The sequence below is a fragment of the Portunus trituberculatus genome, chromosome 14 (assembly GCF_017591435.1).
Source record: "Portunus trituberculatus isolate SZX2019 chromosome 14, ASM1759143v1, whole genome shotgun sequence".
Taxonomy (NCBI): domain Eukaryota; kingdom Metazoa; phylum Arthropoda; class Malacostraca; order Decapoda; family Portunidae; genus Portunus; species Portunus trituberculatus.
Window position 1 is genome coordinate 16,851,684 of NC_059268.1, and position 10,000 is coordinate 16,861,683.

A 10,000-nucleotide genomic window follows, 5' to 3' on the forward strand; every position below is an offset into this window, starting at 1 on the left:
CGTGAATTTTCGCGGAAAACTAATCATATCTAGTGAAAGAATTGAAAAAGAAAAGCAGGACTGGCCGAGGGCAACTACACGTAAAGTTTTGGTTAGATTGAAAATAATACAGGCAGAGTTAGAGTAAGTATGAAGTTTAGATGATGGTAGGAGGAGGAGGAGGAGGAGGAGGGGGGTGGGAGTCAGGGGAGTCATCATCTCTACGATCGAGAACAAGAGGAGCATCAGCATCACCATCATCATCATCACCACCACTACCACCATCATCATCAGCATATACTCCTGGCGCTGATGAAAGGAGAGGAAAAAAAAAGAAAGATAAAAGAAAAGAGCCGTGTGTTTTTTCCTCGCTTTAATTTTTCGAGATAGTTCTAATTGGCAGAACTGGTTTTTTTCGCGTGGAGATTGAAAAGTTTAGAGAAGGGATCGTGTTTCCCCAGAGTATGGCTGCGATTCACCGACCACACGACGGATGAGTGCCAGGCTGAGTTTGTATGATCGGAAATGGTGCATGAGAGAGAGCCTCGTATTCTCAAACACTTCTGTGCCTCGCCTCCATTGTTTCAAGAGGGTTTAATTTACACGAATTTTTTAAGGTGTTTTTTGCGGTTCTAGAGGCAGAATGACAAGATTTCTTCATTATTAATTGGAGAACACAATTGAAAACCCCGCAAGTTATCCCTGTGGTCTTGAATGCGAGCCAGAGAGAGAGAGAGAGAGAGAGAGAGAGAGAGAGAGAGAGAGAGAGAGAGAGAGAGTGTGTTATCTATATATTCTAGTTATCTTTTTGGTTTTAGTTGCATTTGCTATGATGTAGGAAGATTTTGTAGATTAGTATTACCATCACCACCACCATCATCATCATCATCACCATCATCATATTCATCATTACCATCATCATCATCATCATCATTATTATTACTTTTATTTTCAGCACGTAGCATTATTACCGTCTGTGTGAGCTGGTCTGGTCATTAAAGCTGGCCTAATCTAATCTCTTGGGTTCAGAATCCCTTCAATCACAGCTGTTCACGAAATTCAAACCCATTTAATGAAAAAAAGGTACAAACATTCCATTTTCTATGCTAATAAATAGTTTTAGACATTTTATCTGTTTTAAGTGGACCGTTTTGATTATTATTATTATTATTAATTATTATTATTATTAGTTGTAGTATTAATAGTAGTAGTAGTAGTTGTTGTTGTTAGTAGTGGTATAAGTAGTAGTAGAAGTAGTAGTAGTAGTTGTTGTGGTTGTTGTAGTTCTTCTTGTTGTTAGTAGTGGTAGAAATAGTAGTAGTAGTAGCAGTAGTAGTAGTAGTAGTAGTAGTAGTAGTATCATTATTATTAGTTTTATTCTTAGGAGTAATAACAACTGGAACCCTCCCAACAAAGAAATGAAAAAGAAATAAAGAGCCGCCGGTTTAGTTAGAACTTAAACGGAACAATTCTCTTTTAAGTTTTTTTGAGGGTAAACTTTCATAACTTGCCGTGATCTTTTATTGTTTCGTCTGGGGATGTAGCGATGTAGCTTTTGACTCTTTGTGTTGGCTCTGTGGTGTTCACTGGTGCCTCCCCAAGCTTTTTTTCTCTGCTCGTCTGTATTTTATTTAATCCTTATTCATTTGTACACTAGAGTAGCTTATCTCTTCTGTGGGTGCCTGGGAGCTGTCTGTGTTGGTGAGATGCTCCACTGGGACTGTTCTGTAAGGTGCTGATTATCTAGTGCGTGTGCTTTTCTGGTGCTGGTATCCTCAAGTGCTTGGCGTTTGTGGGTGCTGCATAATTTTGTTTAATGCTGAGTCTGTTTTTTCTCGTTGTTGGTGGCTGTGGATGTTGTGGCGGTATTAGTCATTGTGGTTCATTCGTATTTCCATCCTTTTTTTCCCCTTAAGTGTGTTTATTCATGACTCGCTGACCATAAGTGTTTTTTTTTTCTTCCGTTACTGAGTTCTTGGTGGCTGCTGATGTTGTGGCGGTATTAGTCATTGTAGTTCATTCGTATTTCCATCCTTTTTGTTCCTTACCAGTGTTTTTTATGACTCGTTGACCATAATTGTTCTTTTTTCCTGCGATATTGTGCACACGAAGATATGAAAGTATAAATCTAGCTACTTTCCTACTGCTGACTGTGTGTGTGTGTGTGTGTGTGTGTGTGTGTGTGTGTGTGTGTGTGTGTGTGTGTTTCCCTTGGTGACCTCTTCCCATGGCGTTGTTTGTGGTCATTTTTTCCTTAGTCTTCAGGTGTGCATGTCATGTGAGTTTTTAATGGTGCGGTACGACAGACAAGCGGGCAGAGAGCTTAGTGATTTTGCACTTTCTAGGTTGTATCCTCTCTCTCTCTCTCTCTCTCTCTCTCTCTCTCTCTCTCTCTCTCTCTCTCTCTCTTAATATCGTTGTACCAAATTAAGTTGTTTTTCGAGTGTTGTGATGGTTTCTTATTAATGTGTTCTCGCTGCGTGGCTCTGGAAGAGAATGGAGGGGAGAAGACGAGAAGAGGGAAGGAAAAGGAAACAACGAGAGAGGAAGAGAAAATGTCGAGAGAGGGAAGGGTATGGTTGAGATAAAGTGCAGAAGTTGGAGAGGAAATAGAATCAGCGTAGGAAACCGAAGAGGAGGAAGAAGAGGGGGAGGAAGAGGAGGAGGAGGAGGAAAAAGATGAAGAAAATGATGAGTTTGTATTTCTTGGTGTGTGTGTGTGTGTGTGTGTGTGTGTGTTTCATGTACTGTACTAACGCTGCTTCTCTGCTTCACCACCAGGTCGAGGCTTGGATTAGAGGCTTCGAACGAGGACCACAGAGACTTGAGTTATTGAGGTAAGTACACACACACACACACACACACACACACACACACATTACTTTTGCCATTCTTCCTGCTCGTCTTCGTCGTCTTTGTCATTGTTTTTTTTGCTTTTGGTGTCATCTTTCCTTGTCCTCCCTTTCCTCCTCCTCCTCCTCCTCCTCCTCCTCCTCCTCCTCCTCCTCCTCCTCCTCCTCCTCCTCCTTTTTACATATATTAGATTATATTAAATTCACTATTGCCATCTGCTGTCAGTCTTTTTATGAGAGAGAGAGAGAGAGAGAGAGAGAGAGAGAGAGAGAGAGAGAGAGAGAGAGAATATTGCGTTTCACTTCCTTTCACTTAATTGATTTTTGTACACAACTCTCTCCTTCTTATTCCTTCACATCGCACGGCTTTGATCCTTTCTTGTTCCTGCTCTTCCTACCTTCCTCCTCCTCCTCCTTCATTCCTTCCACCTCCTTCCTTCCTTCCTTCCTTCCTTCCTTCCTTATTATTTCTAACCATTCCGCTTTCCTCGTTTTCTTCTCTTTTCTCTTCCATCTCTTTCCTGTTAGTCTTTTCTTATTTTCTCTTTTCTTTTCTTCCTGATCTTGTTTTGTATTCTGTTAGTTGTTTCCTTTCCTTTTCTTTACCTTTTCCGTCTTTCTTGGTTTTGTTTAATATTCTTTTAGTGTTTTATTTGCTTTTCTCTTTTCTTTCTTTCTTTTTGGTCTTGTTTTGCATTTCGTTTTCTATTTTTCCTGTATTCTTTTCCTTTCTTCTATTTCTTTTCCTCGCTTGCTCGTTTCTCTTTTTTTTTCCTTTTTTCCTACTGTGTTATTTTATTACATTCCTCTCATCTTTAAAATTCGTTTTATTACTCTTTTGCTCTTTCCTCTCTTTCCTCTCTTCAGTTCCTTCGTTTCCTTGCTCCTTCCTTTCTTCATCCTTTTCCTTTGGTTTATCATTTCCTGTCTTCCTTTCATCTCTTTCATCCTGTTCAGTTTCTTCATTTTCCTCTTCGCCCTTGTTTTCTTTTCTTTCCCTTGTTTTTTCCTCTTTTGTTTAATAGTAGATGGGTTTCTCTCTCTCTCTCTCTCTCTCTCTCTCTCTCTCTCTCTCTCTCTCTCTCTCTCTCTCTCTCTCTGTCTATGTCTGTCAGTCTGTCTATATCTGCCTATCTATTTATCTTGCTTTTTTATATATGAGAGAGAGAGAGAGAGAGAGAGAGAGAGAGAGAGAGAGAGAGAGAGAGAGAGAGAGAGAGAGCATATATACACACACAGCTTGAGCATAGACTGCATAACAATAAAATAAAACAGAGAGGCTCAGAGAGAGAGAGAGAGAGAGAGAGAGAGAGAGAGAGAGAGAGAGAGAGAGAGAGAGAGAGAGAGGAAAAAAATAAGTATTCCTAGACAGTATGTGACGAATTGCCGAGTGAAGGAAACATCTTAAGAACGTGAGAACTGCCACAATTTGAACGAGTGGACGTGAGGTGGAGGCTGAGCACGCTGCCCAGTGTTCAGGTGGCGTCACTGCGGGAAAAAATCAACAAGCGACCTTCAGTTACGAGTTTTTGTTAAGGAGCAGGTTAAATGGTATTCTCTCTCTGGACGCTGGCTTAGGGAGTGGCGAGTGGCGAGTAGTGGGCAGCGTTAGGCGTGTGTGTTTACGTGCAGATGTGTGTGTGGGATTTGGAAGTTAGTTTTTTCAGTCCTGATTCCAGTTTCTGTGGGCGTTGCACGTTTAACCCCTTCAGTGCTATGACGCGTTTTCATACTCATTCTGCTTACTATTTGGTGATTTTATACAGCTTCAGAAACTCATGTGGGGGATTAAAACAGTGAAGACTCAGGCCATTAATCTTCTGCCCTCCATAGATCCTTCGTAATGTCAATATAATCGTCTGATCACATCCAGAACTCCAAGATTCACGGTATAAAATGCGTCCCAGTAGTGAAGGGATTAATCTTTTCAGTGCTACCAGCTTTTTTTTGTCCCCAATAATCCCGTAGCATTTTGCAGACACATTTTTTTTTTTTTTATGGTAGAGTATATTAATCAGTATTGTAGCATATAAAATAGATGTATCTTTTCCTGTTTTCCATATGTCAACGCAGATTATACTTCTATACTGCTCATATTGTTGCATAATGAGCGTAGCAGTGAAAGGGTTAACCATCGTGACACTAGTTTATTGCTGTATCCACCTTTGTTGATCCCAAGTTTGTATTTCTGATGTCTTGAAAGTGTTCTGTCTGTAACTTTTATTATTTACTATTTACATGTCACCCAACAAATGTCCAAGGAGCAAAAATATTTACCTCGATGATGGAACATGAACGAACACAAATGAAGAGCAAATAGCAGCAGTCTTGTTGGCTCTTACGGGGCTGTTTGTGGCACTGCACCATCGACACTTCATACCGTATGGTGAAATAATTGAACATATGAAGGCTGGAGGTAGAGAACGAAACGGTGAATCAAAAGGAGGAGGAGGAGGAGGAGGAGGAGGAGGACGAGGAGGAGGAGGAGGAGGAGGAGGAGGAGGAGGAGGAGGAGGAGGAGGAGGAGAGGGAGGAAAATAGTGTAAATATATCAGGAAGGAAATCGTTTAAGTTTTCAAGCAACGCAACCAAGAAAGGAGGAGGAGGAGGAGGAGGAGGAGGAGAAATTGAAGCCGGAGAAAGATGCGAAACACAGCACGAGGAAGAGGAGGAGTAGGAGGAGAAGGACGAGGAGGAGAAGGAACGAAATAAAATAGGAACAAGAGGATGGATAGAAAGGAGGAGGAGGAGGAGGAGGAGGAGGAGGAGGGAAGAAGAAGAAGAAGCTAATATGAAGGCTCCAGTGTTAGGGTTTGACCAAAGAGAATACAGAAAAGCAGGAGGAGGAGGAGGAGGAGAAGGAGGAGGAGGAGGAGGAGGAGGACAGCAGTTTGGAAAAGGAAGAGGAGGAGGGAATGGAGAAGGAGAGAGGAGGAGCGCGGAGGATGCAGGAGGTTCAGGCCACAAGTGGTTCATTGGGAGCAGCGGAGGTTCAAACGATGCTTCAACTGAAAGGTTTATTGGTTCGCTCGCTACTGAGGTCTGCAGGGCTGCCTCCTCCTCCTCCTCCTCCTCCACCTTCTCTCTTTTCTCTTCTATCCTTTCCTCCTTTCCTTTCCTTTCCTTTTCTCTCTTTCTCCCCCTCCTCTTCCTCCTCCTTTTAAAACTTTTTCTTCTCCTCTCCTTTATTTTTTTCTTTTCTTTTCTTCCTTTCTATTCCTCTCTCTCTCTCTCTCCTCTCCTCTCCTTCACCTTCTCCTTTCCTCTCCTCTCCTTCACCTTCTCCTTTCCTCTCCTCTCCTTTCCTTCTCCTCCTCTCCTCCTTCAGCTTTTCCTTTCCTCTCCTCTCCTTCAGCTTTTCCTTTCCTCTCCTCTCCTTTACCTTCTCCTTTCCTCTCCTCTCCTTCACCTTCTCCTTTCCTCTCCTCTCCTTCAGCTTCTCTTCCTCTCCTCTCCTTCAGCTTCTCTTCCTCTTCCTCTCCTTCAGCTTCTCTTCCTCTTCCTCTCCTCTCCTCTCCTTCAGCTTCTCCTTCCTCTCCTCCTCCTCTCCTTCAGCTTCTCTCTCTCCTTCAGCTTCTCCTCTCCTTCAGCTTCTCCTCTCCTCTCCTCTCCTTCAGCTTCTCCTCTCCTCTCCTCTCCTTCAGCTTCTCCTCTCCTCCTTCTCGTCCTTGTCCTCCTCCTCGTCCTCCTCCTCCTCTTCAATAGCCATCCCATGTCTCACTGTGGATTATTATAGTATAGCTTAACTCAAACAACCTCGTTAGGACCAACATATCTGCAGGTGTTTGTTCTGTCTGTGTATTCCTGTGTGTTCCTCCGTCACCCTAATATATACTACATTGGCGACTCTAATGAAACACATAAACAACATTTTATAGTACTGAAAGATCTTAGCCGCTTCAGTACTGGGACGCATTTATTACCACGAGTTTTGGGTAGGATTAGACCATTTTATTGACATTAGGAAGGGTCTATGGAGGTCAGAAGACTAATGGCCAGAGTCTTCACTATTTTTAATCCCTCGCATAAGTTTCTGAAGCTGTATAGAATGACCGAATACTAAGCTGAATGAATATGGAAACGGTGTCATGGCACTGAAGAGGTTAACGTTGTATTGTCTGGCTTCATAGTTGTGTATTGCTGTGGTCATGAGTGGTTGTGACGTAACAGATTCTCAGGGTATTGCGGGCAGGTTGTAGTAGAGCCTTGGACAAAGTTCCGTGCAGTAAATTGTTGGATGAAATAGAGCAGCTCGGTATCGCTGGCCATAAGGAGAGGAATGTGCGTGGAACTGAAAGAAAACGGTGTTCACCAGTGGATCGCTGTGAGGAGTCTCTCTAGTCCACGTCGGGAGGGACTGGCGGGAAGGAAACGTGTTCAAATTCGTATTATTGGGCTTAGCTTGTTAAGACTCAGGTCAGTATTCAAAAACTCTTTGCTCTCTCACCACGACTGTTTTCCGAGGCCACAGAGATGATTAACGGAATTTTCAAGAGTGTTTCACCAGTTAACAATGTTGAAATCTTGTCAATCTGCCTTTAGAACCGTAAAATACCTTAAAAAAAACTTATGTAAATTTGAATAGAGCCTTTTGAAATAGTGAAGTGCGGTGCGAAAGTGTTTGAGAATTATAGTCCTCATTTGTTGGGAGATGTTCGGAAACTGGGTCTTCAATGAGGTCTACAGATTGTCCTTGTCGTCCTCTTCCTCCTCCGAACATTACAAAACCAGCAGTTGGATTGTCTGTGCTGTGTGTTCCTTTACTTTGCCTCCCTCGTGTGCTGTGTGTTGTTTCTTCCCCCGTGTCAAGATTGGGCGAAGGAATAACATGTCTGGCCTTTGTTTACTGTTGCCAAATCACGTCCCTTACGTCACGCTTTTCCTTGTGTTTATTGGCACTGCAGTGGATGGTTTTAGGAAATTATTGTTGGTCGAGTAGTATTTCCATGTGTATTTCTTGTTTCTCGCTTCGTGTCTGATTTTAGTGTTTGTGTTTCCGATTTTAGTCAAGTTATCGTCCACATCCACTTGCTTCCCACTCGCTTCATTCCCCAGCTGTCAATATTTACTGGTTCTGAACCTTTAAAGCACTTTCACTTAACTTTCCTCGTCCTGTCAATAATTTTATTTGTTTCTTGTTCACTAGCTTTTCCCATTCCTTAGATGTATGTGTGTGTGTGTGTGTGTGTGTGTGTGTGTGTGTGTGTGTGTGTGTGTGTGTGTGTGTGTGTGTGTGTGTGTGTCACCAAGGGTCGGCTGCTGCTGCTGCTCTGGTGCACTCCTGTCATCTTTATCAAATTCACTCGACAAACAGAACACCAAGAACAAGGAGCGCTCTTATGGATGTTTTTTCTTATTAGTTTAAAATCATCGGTAAACTATCCCTAGAATCATAAAATCCTAAGAAAAAGGACTCAAAAACACACACACAGAAGTCTCCATCACTTTTTTTTTTTTATCGCCACAGGAAATTATGAGAGGTTGAGAAAAAGGATGGGGCGGTTGATGGCTTTCAGTTGTATCATCGTGACCTTTATAGCAAGAGGAGTCTGTATATTTAATGTTCGTCCTTCCCGTGGTTGTCTTGTTATTAAGAGCACTACTGCCTCTCCTCTAACCTTACACTCCCTCCGTTGTGACTAATAGATAATGTATGAGCACCTCTCTTCACTCTTTTAGCATCAATTTCGTCACCATCATCATCATCATCATACTACCAAAGCAGCAACAACAACAACAACAATTACTACTACTACTACTACTACTACTACTACTACTACTACCACTACTACTACCACACCAAGGTACTAGTTACATAAGACCTGCTAAAATCTCTACACACAACCAATGCAATCAGTTTTCACAAAGACCTGTATTCAGAAAGGCAATGCTCCTTCTCCGCCACTATTTTCCAAGGCCCGAGAGATGACTAGTCAAGTTGTCAGAGATGTTTCTTCTGTTTATAATGTAGAAATCTTGTTACTGTCACTAGAGCCATTTAACACCTTCAGTACCATGACGCGTTTCCATATTCATTCTGCTTACTATTTGGTGATTTTATACAGCTTCAGAAACAAATGTGGGGATAGAAATAGTGGGGACTGTATCCATTAACCTTTTGACCTCAATAAATCCTTCCTAATGTGGATAAAACTCTCTGATCGTACACAAGACATGGTGAAAAGTGTTCCAGTACTGAAGCGGTTAAGACAGTAGAAAAAAGAACCTAGGAACTTTTAAACTAGAGGCTTTTGAATGCAGTAGAGTTGAAGCGTGGAAGTGTTTCAAAATACGGTCGGAAGTCACTCGATTACGAAGAAAACGGGACGGTCCGAGTTACATTCCACTTCGAACGTCAGAGAAGATTCATTATTCAACACTTGGCAGCTTGTCCCTTGTCTCTTGGTGAAATCAGCGCTGACCTCTTGCTTGAACCCCACATCTCTCTCTCTCTCTCTCTCTCTCTCTCTCTCTCTCTGTTGACCGAGTTTTTTTCTCTTCTTTTTCTTTCTTCATGTATTTTATTTACTTTTTATTTTCGAGTATTGCTTTATTCATATTTTTCAACACATACTACGATTTTACTAAAGATTTTGCTCATGACTTGTTATTTCATTCCTCTGCACTCTCTCTCTCTCTCTCTCTCTCTCTCTCTCTCTCTCTCTCTCTCTCTCTCTCTCAGGCGTAAAATTAGTCACCCAGTTAGAGTATTTGAAGTTTGCGTGTTTATGCTTTAAGTGAGGAAAAGTTTGTCAGAGAGAGAGAGAGAGAGAGAGAGAGAGAGAGAGAGAGAGTGTTTCATCGACCCTCCTCACTCACCCTTTCCCTCCTTGTTAATACACAGGATGGTTCCATAACTAGTTTCTTCCTTTCTTTCTCCTCCTCCTCCTCCTCCTCCTCCTCCTCCTCCTCCTCCTCCTCCTCCTCCTCCTCCTCCTCCTCCTCAGCCAATTCCTTTTTAATATAATTCTCTCTTAAACTGCTTGATCTTTCCTGTTTGCTGTGTGTGTGTGTGTGTGTGTGTGTGTGTGTGTGTGTGTGTGTGTGTGTGTTTTTCATAAAGTAAGTAATTGATAGTTGTAGTAATAGTAGCCGTGGGAGGTGAAGTAATAATAGTAATGGTTGTGATTGGAATACTTTAGAATTTAGTTGTTAGTCACCGTCATTGA

General features: G+C 42.0%; 1 protein-coding gene across 5 annotated transcripts in view; it reads left to right on the forward strand.

Moving 5' to 3' along the window:
- The window catches only part of LOC123503362 (alpha-mannosidase 2-like), a 402,577-nt gene that overhangs the window by 54,725 nt on the left and 337,852 nt on the right, over positions 1 to 10,000 (forward strand). For all 5 annotated transcript variants that reach the window (XM_045253043.1, XM_045253045.1, XM_045253042.1 and 2 more), the window contains exon 2: positions 2,761 to 2,816. The gene's annotated coding sequence lies outside the window, so the exon portion shown is untranslated. The remainder of the gene's footprint in view (positions 1 to 2,760; positions 2,817 to 10,000) is intronic.